Genomic DNA, 14,490 nt, shown 5'->3' with positions numbered 1-14,490 from the left:
TCTATGCTCATCAGGGATATTGGCCTATAATTTTTTTTGCAGTGCCCCTGTCTGGATTTGGTATTAGGGTAATGCTAGCCTGATAACATAAATTTGAAAATATTCCCTCCTTTTCAATTTTTTTTGGAAGAATTTGAGCAGAATTGGTAGTAGTTCCTGTTCAAATGTTTGGTTGGATTTATCACTGAAGACATCTGGTCCTGAGATTTTCTTTGTTGAGAGATTTTTGATTATTGATTCAATTTTCTTACTCATTATTCATCTCTTCAAATATTCTGTTTCTTCATGCTTCTGTCTCTGTAGGTTGTATGTTTCTAGAAATTTATTCATTTCTTCTAGCTTATTTGATTTGATGGCATATAACTGTTCATAGTAGTCTCTTATTATCCATTGCATTTCTGTGGTATCAGTTGTAGTATCTCCTTTTTTCTTTATAATTTTATTTATTTGAGTCTTTCTTTTTTCTTGGTAAGTTATATAGAATCTTGTTGGTTTTGTTTATATTTTCAAAAACGCATTCTTAGTTTCATTGATCTTTTCTATTGTTTTTGTATTTTCTATTCCATTTATTTCTGCTCTGATCTTGTTATTTACTTCATTCTTATCTAGTTCTTTGGGGTTTAAAGTTAGATTTTAAAAGAATATTCCTTTATTCTTAATGTATGCATTTGTTGCTACAAACTTCCTTTTTGGAACTGCCTTTTCTGCCTCTTATGTTTTGGTAAGTTGTGTTTCCATTTTTGTTTCTCTCAAGATATTTTTTATTTCCCTTTTGGTTTCTTCTTTGACCCATTGGTTGTTTGAGAGCATGTTGTTTGATATCCACATATTTGTTAATTTTTCAGTTTTCCTCCTGTTATTGATTTATAGCTTCATACTACTGTGGTCAGAAAAGATACTTGATATGATTTCAATAGTCTTAAATTTTTTGAGACTTATCTTGTGGCCTACATGTGATAGATCCTGGAGAATGTTCCCAGTATACCTGAGAAGAATGTATATTCTGTTTCTGGTGGTTGTCATGTGTGTATGTCTGCTAGGGCCATTTGACCTAAAGTGCCATTCAAGTCTAATACTTCCTTATTGATTTGCTGTCTGGATGATCTACCCATCATTGAAACTGGGATATTGAAGTCTCCTCCTGTTATTGTATTGCTATATTATCCCTTTATATCTGTTAATATTTGCTTTATGTAGTTATATGTTCCCATGTTTGGTACACATATATGTGTAATTATTATATCATCTTAATAAATTGACCTCTTTATTATTATTATATAATGACCTTCTTTTGTCTCCTTTTACAGTTTTTACTTAAATACTATTTTGTCTGATATAGGTATCCTGCTCTCTGTTTCCATTTGCATAGATATCATTTTTCATCCCTTCACTTTCAGCCTATTGTGTCCTTAAAGTTGCAAAGTTGCTGAGGCAACTTATAGTTGGGGCTTGTTTTTCTTATCTACTTAGCCTTTTTATATCTTTCGATTACAGAATTTAATCCATTTATATTTAAAGTAGTTGTTGATAGTTAAAGACTTACTATTCTAATTTTGTTCATTGTTTTCTGGCTATTTTGTAGTTTCTTCGTTTCTTTGTTCTTCTTTTAATAAATTTTTTTGTAATTTGATAATTTTCATGTCACAGTATGCTTTTATTCCATTATGTTTCATGTATCTACTATAGGTTTATGATTTATGGCTATCATAAGGCTTACATAAAACATGTAACAGTTATAACAGTCTATTTTATGCTTAAAACAAGCTAACTTTGATCACATACAAAAACTCTACACTTTTACTTCCCTTTCCACATTTTATGCTTTTGATGTCACAAATTTCACATTTCTAAATTGTGTATTCATTAACAAATTATTGTAACTATAGGTTTTTTAAATAATGTTGTCCTTTCGCTTTTTATTTTTTGAGACAAGGTCTCAGTCTGTCTCCTGGGCTGGAGTGCAGTGGCACAATCATAGCTCACTGCAGCCTCAAACTCCTGTGCTCAGCCACCCATCCTTTAACTTTCATACTAGGTTAAAAGCAATTTACATACTGGTATTACAGTATTAGAGTCTTCTGATTTTGACTACGTACATATCTTTACCAGTGAGTTTTATATTTTCTTATGTATTCACGTTACTAATTGGTATACTTTCAGCTTGAAGAACTCCCTTTTAGTGTTTCAGGTTTAGTAGTGATAAACCCTCTGAGATATTATCTGTGAAAGTTTTAATCTCTCCTTCATTTCTGAAGGACATCTTTTCTGGGTAAAGCATCCATCCTTGACAGGTTTTTTTTTTTTTTTTTCTCTTTCAGCACTTTGAATAAATCATCCAACTCTCTTGGCCTGCAAGGTTTCTACTGACAAATCTGATGCTAGCCTGTTGGAGGGTCCCTTGCATGTGACAAGCCTCTTTCCTCTTACTGTTTTCAAAATTAATTGTTTTATGTTTTTTGATAGTGTGATTATAATGTATTCTCTTTACATTTAACCTGTTTAGAAATCTTTAAGCTTCATATAACTAAATGTATATATTTCATCCCCAAATTAGAAAAATTTTGTCATTTTTTCAAATAAATGTCTGCTTCTTTCTCTTTCTCTTTTCCATCTAGAACTCACATAATATATATTAGTTCTTTTTATGGTATTCCATTATCCTACAGACTATTTTTTTATTCTTCTTTGTTCTTTTTTATTTTTTTTCCTCTGACTGGATAATTTTAAGTGGACTGTCTTCAACCTCACAGATTCTTTTTTTGTAGCTTGATCAAGCCTGCTCTTTATGTTATTTATTGCATTTTTTATTTTATTCATTGTATTCTTCAGCTCCGGTATTTCTGTTAAGTTCTTTTTGTTTTATAAATTCTATATCTTTGTTGAACTTATAATTTTGTTCATGTAGTTTCCTTATTTCCTTCAGTTTTTTATAAACACTATTATTTTTAAGTCTTTGTTAGGCTATTTGCAGATCTCCAATTCTTTGGGGTCAGCCACTGATTATTGTGTTCCTTTTGTGATGCCATGGTTCCTTGATTTTTTTCATGTTCCTTTTATTTTTTTTTTTTTTATGGAGTCTCACTCTTATCACCCAGGCTGGAGTGCAGTGTCATGATCTTGGCTCACCACAACCTCCGCTTCCTGGGTTCAAGAGCTTCTCCTGCCTCAGCCTCCCAAGTAGCTGGGATTACAGGTGCCCACCACCATGCCCAGCTAATTTTTTTTTTTTTTGAGACAGAGTCTCACTCTGTCACCCAGGCTGGAGTGCAGTGGCGTGATCTTGGCTCACTGCAAGCTCCACCTCCCAGGTTCACGCCATTCTCCTGCCTCAGCATCTCCGAGTAGCTGGGACTACAGGTGCCCGCCACCACACCCAGCTAAAATTTTTGTATTTTTAGTAGAGACGGGGTTTCACCATGTTGGGCAGGCTGGTCTTGAACTCCTGACCTCAGATGATCCACCCACATCAGTCTCCCAAAGTGCTGGGATTACAGGTGTGAGCCACTGCACCTGGCCACTTTTTTTTCGTATTTCTTAAAGTCTTGTATTGCTGTATTCTCATTTAAAGAAGCAGTCATCTCCTCCAGTCTCTACTGACTAGGTTTTAGAAGAGAAACAACTTCATCAGCCAACCTGGCTAGGAATTCTTGGGTTCTCTACGATATTTTCTATGGATGCACATGCTTCACACTTCTCCTCTTTTGGATGGTAGTTCTTAAGATTGTATTCCTTCTCTTGATGCTAAAAGATCATGCCAGGGTCTAAGAGTCTCCTGTTTGTTTTTCCTAAAGAAATGTCCTGAAATGCTCAATTTTGTATGCATTCTCCAAATCCCGCAGAGTCAATCTGGCTACCTGTATGTGTCCACAAGATAACTGAAAAAGCTCACACTTGCCATCTGCAGGAGTGCATGCAGGGGGCTGGCCACAGGGGGAAGGCATGTGTGAGACACATGGAGCATTGGGAGTCTTTGTGGGTCAGTTGGCAGGGTTGGCCAGCTAGACATTCCAAGAGACTGGTGAGCAAGCTCCCTGATGGAGTCTGGGATCCACTGCCCTTTGTTGACTTCTGAGCCCTGGCTGCATTGAGAACCTGCCCTCTTCCCTATTGCTAACCTCTCTCAATCACTCAGCCATGCCAATCCCCTCAGTATTCTGGGTGGGGCAAGAAATAATTGGGTCTTTGGGCACAATGTCCTGCAGAGCTGAGGAAGCTAGATGCTTACTCACTGCACTCTAACTTTCCTCCCCGGGAAAAACTGCAGGCCAAGGGGATGTCTCTTAACACTGATCTGTGCAGCCTTGGGAGAGGTGATACAGATAAAGTAAAACTGCTTTTCTTATGCTCTTTAATATATCTATTCTTGGAGTTTTTTGCTTTAATAGTGTGCTAAACTTCTCCACTGGACTCCTATACTCCCACAAATGTGCTCTTTTTCATGAATGGTTGTCAAAAATCTTTCTATACGAAGATAACAGAGAAAACTTATATTTCATCATTTTGCTGACATTCCTCCACTTAAAGAAGCCAATTTTATCCTCACAACAGTCTTATGAGGCAAGCACCATTATTCTTCTCATTTTCCAGACAAGAAAACTGGTTCAGACATGGTAAGTTAATATTTAAATATCAAATACCCAGAAAGAGGTGAATGAAGCTGGAATTAGAACCTATGCATGTGTTGCTACAAGCCCTGTGCAGCTTGAGATTCAGCAATAGCCTTGATTCTGGCCATTCAGCCAATCAATAGACTTAGGCTTGATTTCTTTCAGAACAGAGTTCGGCCTATCAATATTTCAAGGTAGGTTTAATGTCCTAGAAATATTCAAATGTTGTTGACACCTTGAAACATGTTTAAGCATGTTTCAGTGGGGAACTAAAACCTCATAAGAGCATTACTTTCTCATTGCCAACCTCAGTGTTCACCCTTAACTGCATTTAGCTGTCCAGTGCCAATAGACATAAAAGCTCAAAGAAATTTCAGCAGCAGAAACCTCCCTCTTCCCCAGGTGCCTACCCTCAGGTTAATGGAAAATAAATTTTTAAACTGGCATTTTCAAGGACCTCTCTTCTTGATTTGCTATTTGAAAAATCAAAATATTGTAAACTTTAAAAGGTTGCTTTTCTGATGACAAGCACAGAGATTAATGGATTTTTTTTTTTTTACTTTTTTTTTGTTGTTGTTTGAGATCTAAAGGATATTTTACATCCCTGAGAAATTCCAAGTTGCCCTCCAAGCTCTTATCTGACATCTAACCAATCTTTGAGTTTGACTAGGCTTATCCAGGATATAACTACAGATTGTTCATTGCCAGAGGAAAGATTTTTGCCCCCAGAAGTATATATGTATGTCTCTCAGAGGATGCTAGAGCATAAATGATGATTCAGAAAGAGCTGTGTGCTCATTCACAAATGATGGTGCATACTTTTTCTCCAGCTGACTGCCAGTTTTCTCTCAAAGTTAAAGAAGAAAGGAAAGTTATAAATTCTCATCTTACTTGGAGCGTGGCTAAACAGGGGTCATAAAAATATACTGATAAATTAATACCAAATTTCCAAATATCTGTGATATTCTTGTTTATGTTCTTGAATTATTATTAATGGTATGCATGCCTTAATTTCCTATGGAGTATAAAAGCATAATTAGTTTTTATCATGGGGTCATAACTATCTATTGTCACATTGCCTTAGTTCATCAGATTAGCTCTTATCACACCTAGGAGATAATAAAGTAAGAAATGTTAACAAGACTAGGAAAATTGTGTTTGCTTATTCTAAGATGAAAGGAAGAAAAGAAATGTTCATTACTTTGAGTATTTTCCAAGTGGACTCTTGCAGATGGTGCCCAGAATTGGGAGACACTGGAAAGTTAGATATATTGAAGAGACTAAGGGATATAATACAGGTAAATCCTATAGCACAGTGCTTAACTGTGGTAGGTCATGGTAATTAATTGTTTTCTTTTTGGCTATACATAGAAAATATTTGCCAGAGCTGAGCCGGCTTGATCTGGCTTGTCCCAGGGAAGATAATTGTCAAGAGAGTTCTAAAGATGCCCTTACAGTGATGCCATGTTGCTTCCCTCCCAGGAGGTGTGCAGAACCACTTAGGGCCATGTAGTTTTTTCCTAGACTATGTAACCTACAAGGAGATTCCATTGAGGGGTACTTCTTGGACCTTCTGAGCTCCAAAAGGTCAAGGACAAAGTCTCTTTTTGCTCACCATTGCATCTTCTACAGCATCTGGCCCAAAATAGGTGCTCAAAAATATTTTTTCAGTTTAAGAATGCTGAGTACGGATAAATCATATTGAACTGAACTGCTGGATCAGATGTCACAAGATAAACTATCTGCTTCATCGTCATGTGCAGGGGAAATTTATGTTTGTGTTCTGGGACAGTCTCATTCTTCTTCAATTAAATGGCAAGAAAGCATACCACACATTCCTAGTTCTTAGAAGACCAAGAGTTCCCTTCAAAAAGGAGCTCTCCTTAGTGGTGTTTACTGAGAATTCCACTGATATCATGCTTGATAAGACTCTCTGACAGCACAGCTTCAAGAGATCTGACCATAAAATCCTCCAAAATATGCAGATATTAAGCCCCTGACTCACTCAGGCAGTGGAAATGTAATTTCCACCATCTTGGCTCTTCCTCTTCTCCCTAACCTAGGGAAGGTTTGAGGAGTTGACTGGGTGTAAGTAATTTGAAGTAATTTGAAGTAATTTGAAGCTATTGATAGCATGGAAGGGAGAAGGAAGAGAGGAATCTGGTTCTATTATTTTCTGTCCCTGCAGGAATCCTCTTAGACACCAGCCACCAGTTTTCCTTCAAAACCAGAGTTACATCTTCTCAACTAATTGTGTGTGTATGTTTCATGTTGAGAACATGTCCCTAGGGGTCGGTCTGACAGGGCACACACTGTCTCTTCTATCACTTTTGGTATATTACTGTAGCTCCCAGAGAAAGAGCTATCATCAGGAAGCATTTATAATACGTTCATTGAAATATACCCAATAATTTACTTTCTGTGTAACTTCTATTGATCATGAAAACTCTTATGTGATCTGTTTGTTAGGTCTGGGCTTCTTTGGTGATATTGATCAAGTAGATTCCTCTGTGAAAAGCTACATTGATTAGTTTCCTGACAAGCTGTTAAGGCCACTTGCAAAGCTGTCACTGGTGATACTTGCAGTCGGAAGAGTGGGGCTCACCCATGATGTCTTTCTGAAGGGAGATTGAATGGAAGATAGATGAATGCAGACAACATTCTCTGTGCTGGGTAACCACTCAGTGATTCATCTCCCAGCTACTTTTTCTATGGGGAGAAAATTAATATCCAGGCAGTGAACAATTTATACAACAACCATGATTTGCATGTTTGCTGAAAAATCCACATGAAACACAGAAGGCTAAGGGGAGACGGGTCTGGTCATTTTTAGCTGCCTTGCTCAGGCATACCTTTGGCAAAGCCATGCTCCTCTGCTCCTCCTCAGAATGGCAACTGCCCAAAACCCCACAAACAGAACTTAAAATCTGGATGGAAGACAATAAATATGCTTTGTCATCAGAAATTCAATGTGAACATGGGAAGGGTTAGAACAATAGGACTCAATGCTTTTTGACAAAAGAACACCAGATCACAAGCACAATGGACAGTTGGCAACCCTCATTTCTTTACAACTGAAATTAATTAATAACTTGTCTACCCAAAAGAGAACAAGAAGCTATATTTAAGTGCTGCATGTTACAAGAGCTAAGCAAGGGTCTCTAGTGTTGAAAGAGAGAGGGAGGAAGAGGGTAGCTGGTAAAGAGTCTGACTCTAGCTGGAGCAGCTTTTCCCAAAGCATGTGCTTTAGAACTTATTCCCCTGAAATGGTCTTCAACAGGGTTCCATGATTGACTAGGTTCAACTAGCAGTTGGAATTCCTATTAGTTTATCTGAGAAATCCCAGATAAAAGAAGTCTTCTTGGCTTACATGGGGTAGATATTGGTTAAGCTAGTTGTCCCTTGGGTCTAGTTGATAGAATTATTAATTCAGTTAGTGATCATTTCATTAACTCTGTGTTAACATAGTTTAGGTTGCTCACCTAAAAAGAATGACTGAGGCCCTAATTCTGTCACTCACTAACAATGTGACCTTGGGAAAGTTAGGTACTCGCTCTGAGCCTCTGTTTTGAGGATTAAATAAGAGAATATGTGTATAAGTGATTATTTACCTGAAGATAATAGATTAACATTGATTATTAATTCTAAAAATGAACTTGTGCTTTCAAAGATGCTATTTTAGTATGTAGAATATTCCTGTTATTAAGGCAATGCCTCTATCTCTAAGGACGGAGCAATTGTATAAGCTAGGATGCTTAACCAAAGATGGGACAAAGAAACAAAAAAACAGATTGCGCATCTAAGTAAAAGCTGAAAATATTACAGAAAGGGATTATTTTCTTGTCGTTACCCAGTGGACAACAGATACCGTAAAAATGAAGTCGGAGCTGATGAGTTAGTGGTTTTGTTTTTATCATGGGCTTGTTGACTGCTGTAATAGAGGAGACCATGGGAACACTCAATCTTCACCTAATAGGCAAGAGGCCTGAAATTTTCTTCTATAGGTCTGTAGAGTTTTGTCTGACGGCAACCATCCTGAACTTTTCCTTCTGTTACACAAACACCAGAGGCAGAAAGACCAAAAAGCATACATTATTTCCCAATGGGACCCTCATCTAGGAAAGCAGTAACTTTTTCTTTTTTTTTCAAAAAGAAGGTAATCATACAAATCAATAATTTCTATGATAAAGCATCATAGAGAATTGAGACTAGTAGTTAAATTCCAAATTTGTAAAACCTATAAAATAATTTTACAACCCCTATGCATTACATAAACCTCCTACTACTGTCCTGGGTGGGATCCGATAAAAAGGCATCTCTGTGTCCACTCCATAGCTGACAAATCTAAGATTAGTAGTTATTTATCCAAGGTCACATAGATGGTACCAGAACACTCAACTCAAACCTGTGTCATGGACCCACCAAGTCCAGTCCTTTTATTGATCTCTAAAAAGTATAGCAATAACTCAAATTCAGAAGGCAGCAGAAAGAAGAGAGGCTAAAATTTGCTCTGAAACTGTTGGGTTTGAGCCATCTTAACCCTCAGTGCGTTAAGTGACAGGTGAGTCACCAGGGAAATGGGTGCAAGGGAGAATCTATCTCAGGAGAAATAAAGGTAAAGTCACCACAATCCAAGACTAATAGCTCTAGGATTCTCCTCTTCCAATTTGGACCTAACAGCCTCTCCCTTTCCTGAATTGTCCCAGCTCTCGCCCAAATTGACTATGAGCAGAACACTACAACAGACTGTTCTCTGTACATGTGTGCAGCTCCCAAAATATCTGACACCACAGTTTTCAAATAGAGAAATAACAGTTTTACTTGTCTACTTGTTTTATTTTTAAAAATCTTTCTGTCAGATGAAATCTTTTGTCAAGTTACAAAATTGACATGTGTCTACCACAATCCTAAAAACCAGTGAAATAATATAAAACCATGTAAAGAAAATGTTAATCATACTTCTACCCCCAACAAGAGTAAATAATATATCAGTCTGGTGTCTTTCTACTTAAACTTTTTGTTTTTTGTTTTGTTTTATTGCGGCAGAGTTTCACTCTGTCTCCCAGGCTGGACTGCAGTGGCGGGATCTCCGCTCACTGCAACTTCTGCCCCCTGGGTTCAAGCAATTCTCCTGCCTCAGCCTCCCGAGTAGCTGGGATTACAGGCGCCTACCACTGCACCCAGATAATTTTTGTGTTTTTAGTGGAGACGGGGTTTCACCATGATGGCCAGGCTCATCTCGAACTCCTGACCTCAAGTAAATCCCAAAGTGCTGGGATTACAGGAGTGAGCCACCACTCCCAGCCACATCTTTTTACATTAAAAAAAATTGATATAAGGGATTTGGAGTTGTTATTGCCATTTGATGCCTTTCTCACATGACAATGCATTATCAACAGTCCTCCAGGTCAATAGAGAGAGGCTTATCCATTTTAGGAAACATTTAATGTTCCATAAGAGGATTATACCAGACTTTATTCAGTATCTCCCTCATTAATGTACATCCATGTGTGTGTTTTTTTTTGTACTTGCTTTGACAAATAATGTGATAAACATCCTTGTTTATTAAAGTCCAGCTGTTGTTTCATTAGGATAGATTCCTATAAGAGAGATTTCTGCGACAAAAGCTATGGATATATCTTAAATTTAAGATATGTTGCCACATTACCAAAATAAAACCCAGGAGGATTAAAGATTTAAATTTTATACATAAAGTAATAAAATCTTAGCTACACAGAAGGGCTACCACCAGCTACTTGAAGCCTCTGATTATAAATCCTAAGTAAATGTGAATCCATATGAAAACAAAGATGAAATTCTATCCTTGAACTAAAATTAGACTTTCAGATGAGTTAGGGAGATCGGGGGAGGGAGAGAGAGAAAAAGGAGCCCACAAAACCTCAGGCATTCTACTTTAATTATGAACCAGTAGAACACCAAGATGCAATGAAGTACCATCATTTTGGGTTTCTGGGATAAAGTACCAAAAAACTTAGATTTATTCTCATTCAAATTTTGCTATATTCCTATAAATCAGCAGATCTGGTGTGGTGATCTGGTCTTGTGGTCCCAAAAAGTGTGTCTGAGGAACAGTCAATGGCCTTGTTCAGTTATCTACAAGGACTTTGTTATTCAGAGTAAGATTTCCAAAGTGAGGGAGAATCTGAGTCATTCTAACTTATAGAGAAAAGTCTAAAAGCCTGTATGGGGAAGACAGAAAGGAGAAAAAAGTCACCAAGCATATGACAAACTAGAAAAGAATTGAAAAACAAAAAAAATGCTGTTTTTGCTGGAGAGTGATCAACATGACTTGCTGAGTTTTCTACAAAACCTTCAGAATAGTCTACTTTATTTGCTATTCTTTAGAGTCTGACCTGTATTGGAAGAAGGGCAGGAGATGGTGGAAGAAATAAGAAGAAGTACCCACTCTGGTCTCAGGGTGGGCAGGAGCTTCCCAAGGGAGACTATCACATTTGGCCAGAGTTTGAAGTGTGGCTCACAAGTTGGATTAAAAATGAAACCACATTCCAATCGTAAACCCCTAAACCTCTCAATCAATCATAGTTTACAAAGCATCTAAAGAAAGGAAATTTTTGACCAACTGATCAAAGCAGCACTCAGAATGGAACCCCTGATTGAATATTGACCTCAGCAGGCACTGTAATTGCATCTTATTGGCAAATCATTACTAGTTTATCTTAGTATAGAAAGCACAGATTGAAAGTAGAGAAGCACTTACTTCTCTGGGTCAAGTGACTAATTAGCAGGGAAAAATCTCTCTGGCCTTTTAAAACACGGCAGAAGTGTTAGGTAAGGGGGTGAGTACTTCCTTGCTGGGAAGATTAGAGGTCAGCTTAGCCAGCCTCCCTGTAACTGCAATAACAGTATCTCCACTACCAGCTGAGTCCTCACCGTCTCTTCAAAAATACAATTCTAGTCACACCCTCCACAACAAAACTTCCTTGACATCCCTGACCCTCATCCACCCCCATGTCCCTCTATGTTGTTCCAGCACAGTACAGTGTAGTGGTCAGGTTCACGCTATGCAAAATATTCACTTTTAATCTTCACAACCACTCAGTGAAGTGAGTATTAATAATATCACCACTCTATCACTGCTTCTGTGCTTTTTGGCTAAGATCAAGTGTCGTAATATCACTACCCTAGAGATGAAGAAATTAGTGCATAGAGTTGGCTAAAACTAAAAATAAATGTAATAAAAATAAATATATACAGAAGTTCAAATACACCTTATAACCCCAGTAAGTAAAGATGCACTTTCTGAGAAGTATGCAGTAAACTTTGCCATCTACTTCTTATAAAAATTGGCAAACTTTTTCTATAAAGGGTCAGATAGTAAATATTTTAGGCTTTGCAGATCAAATAGTCTCTGTCATAACTAATCAACTCTGTTGCTGTAGGGCAAAAGCAAGCCTAGACAATAACTAAATGAATGGGCATGGATGCATTCTAATAAAACTTCATTTGCAAAATCAGGCGAGAGGCCAGATGGGACCCACAGCCATAGTTTGCTGACTGTGTTCTAGATAATAGACTCCTTCCAGGCTCAGCATTATTTCCAACAGGTATAAATGCAATCTCTAGTAAATGCAATCTGATTCCAGAATGTAAGTGGGTCATGACCTTCAATAGGAAACAAGACCATCTTCTGCTCCTCCCCTAAGCATTAACTAGCTCTGCTAGATGATTATTCAGCCACAGCTCAAACATCTCTAGCAACAGAAAGCTCATGCCTGCACAATTTACTCATTTTCATTAAGGGACAGATGAAGATTTGGAGCACTTTTGTATTAAGATTTCTGTTTGTTTGACTCATATAACACTAAATTTATAACTTTCCAAATATTGAAATCTTAATAAAGTGAACACCTTCTGTCCAAGAAGGCCCTTGAAAATTTTTTCTGCTGAGCAGGCTTGTGTGGGATATCCTAAAAATATTCAGACCAGTGAACATATCAGACTTTAAAATAAACTCTCACCCAGCTGGAAGGATTAGTAACACTGATTTTATTTGCATTGCTCCAGTGAAAAAGCATGTATGAAATACATATGCATGCATATGGCAGGTATGCCTACTCAGACTATTTTTTCTATTGTTTCCTTAGAATAAGAATAATAACCAGAGAAATTAAATTTACCTTGAATTTCCACAGATAGTAAAGTTTCCTACAACAACACCTACCCATCTTTCTTTTTATCCAAATAGTCTATCAACACATATTTATAAGCATCTACATTGTGCTTGATTCTGAGAAAGAAACAAATACACATACGTATTATAGTGTGACCTTAACATCTAGCTGGAGAGACAAGGCATAAGGTTGCAAAAATTTACAAACCTGCATATGGCCTCTTGGTCCCATGCCAGTCAGAGCACTTCTGAGAACTTTTGCTGAAACTCAAGTGCTAGATCAGCTCTTAGAAATGTTATTAGTGTAAAAGGCTGTATGATGAATATATTTTTATTTTGGCCAAATATAATAATGATGATTTGCATTTATACATTGCTTTGTAAACTTTTAAGTCACTTCAATTTGTATTATTTTTATATATCTTCCTTGTGTAAAAGAGATATGGTAAGCAATATTATCCCCACTTTATAGATCAGGAAACAGAGATCCAAAAGGGTGTTTTTGCCCAAGGACACAAGGTAAGTAAATTGTAGTACTGTAACTAAAACACATCACCTGATCTCTAACTATTAGCCATTCCCATTAGACAAAGCTATCTCTCTCCTGACAATATAGATTAAACATTTATGAACGCTGCTGGAGTTCCAGTAATACAGGCTTGGGTTCTAATCAAGGCTGGAAAGAACAGAAAGTCTCTCAAGCTAGCTCAAATGAAAGATGGAATGTATGTAACAGAACCATTTGGAGCACAAAAGCCATAGGGGCAGGTTTTATAGACATGAAAATTCTCAGTAATAGATAATTCTCAGTAATAGAAGAATCTCCCTCCATCTTTCAGGGTGGCCTCTCCCATTTCTGCTTCTTGGTCTCTATCTCTCACCCACCAGCTACTTCTTAAAAATGGCCTGATCTGGCCACCAGCCACTGACCTGAATCTAGAGGCTCTGCTGCCCAGGCTCTCCTTCTATGACAATTGCCTTTAATTATCCTAGTTCAATTACTGGGACAGATAACCTGGACCTTCACCGAATCTTTCATGGTGAAGGGTTGAGCGTGAGGTTTATCTTGTATGTCCTTACAGAGGCTGCAGGCAGGTTCAGCAAATTGACCTTCTTCATGGGTTTATTGAAAAAAGTAAATGAAATGTTCCAACTAAGGCACTTACAACAAGAGTAACAATAGCCTGAGACATAGCAAAAGGCCAATAAATAATTACTCCAGTTAAGTTGCACCAAATATTTATTTTACTTACGTGAATTCAACCATGAGAATCTTGCACTGGAATGGAGGTGTCCAGGGAACACAGAGGCAGACTATAACAAAGATGGAAGAGACTCGTTAATCACTCCAAGAAAACAGATGGTAATAGCCAAACGCCTTTTAAAATTCACCCTTCCAACCCCCTCCCCCGACCTCAACAGGAATAACTGAAAGTAATTAAGAGTGGATGGTAAAATGGAAAGGAGATTTAGGGTTTGTGTGGCTATAAAAGTTGGGTTAATGGCCACCAGATGTGAAGCTCTCTGCTTCTTCCACCTCCTCTTGATTTCTCCATGCCTGTGTTGACCCATCCTTATTGGATATCAAAGAAAGAGCTCTAACTTTTAACCACTTCCTAGTGCCTGGCACACATTTAAAATAAGTGTATATTCAACGAAAAACAATGAAATGAATGAATGGACAAACAAAAGAGAAGTCCAGGGCTCTCTGCCATCATTGTATAGGATGCC

At 37.5% G+C, this 14,490-nt stretch overlaps 1 long non-coding RNA gene across 1 annotated transcript in view; it reads right to left on the bottom strand.

The window, feature by feature from the left end:
- The window catches only part of LOC131382569 (uncharacterized), a 52,468-nt gene that overhangs the window by 21,748 nt on the left and 16,230 nt on the right, over positions 1–14,490 (bottom strand). The window contains exon 2 of the long non-coding RNA XR_009212138.1: positions 14,013–14,073. This is a non-coding gene — a long non-coding RNA (uncharacterized LOC131382569). The remainder of the gene's footprint in view (positions 1–14,012; positions 14,074–14,490) is intronic.

This window comes from Hylobates moloch, unplaced genomic scaffold, assembly GCF_009828535.3.
Source record: "Hylobates moloch isolate HMO894 unplaced genomic scaffold, HMol_V3 SCAFFOLD_62, whole genome shotgun sequence".
Classification (NCBI taxonomy): Eukaryota; Metazoa; Chordata; class Mammalia; order Primates; family Hylobatidae; genus Hylobates; species Hylobates moloch.
This window is presented reverse-complemented; position numbering and strand designations above follow the sequence as displayed.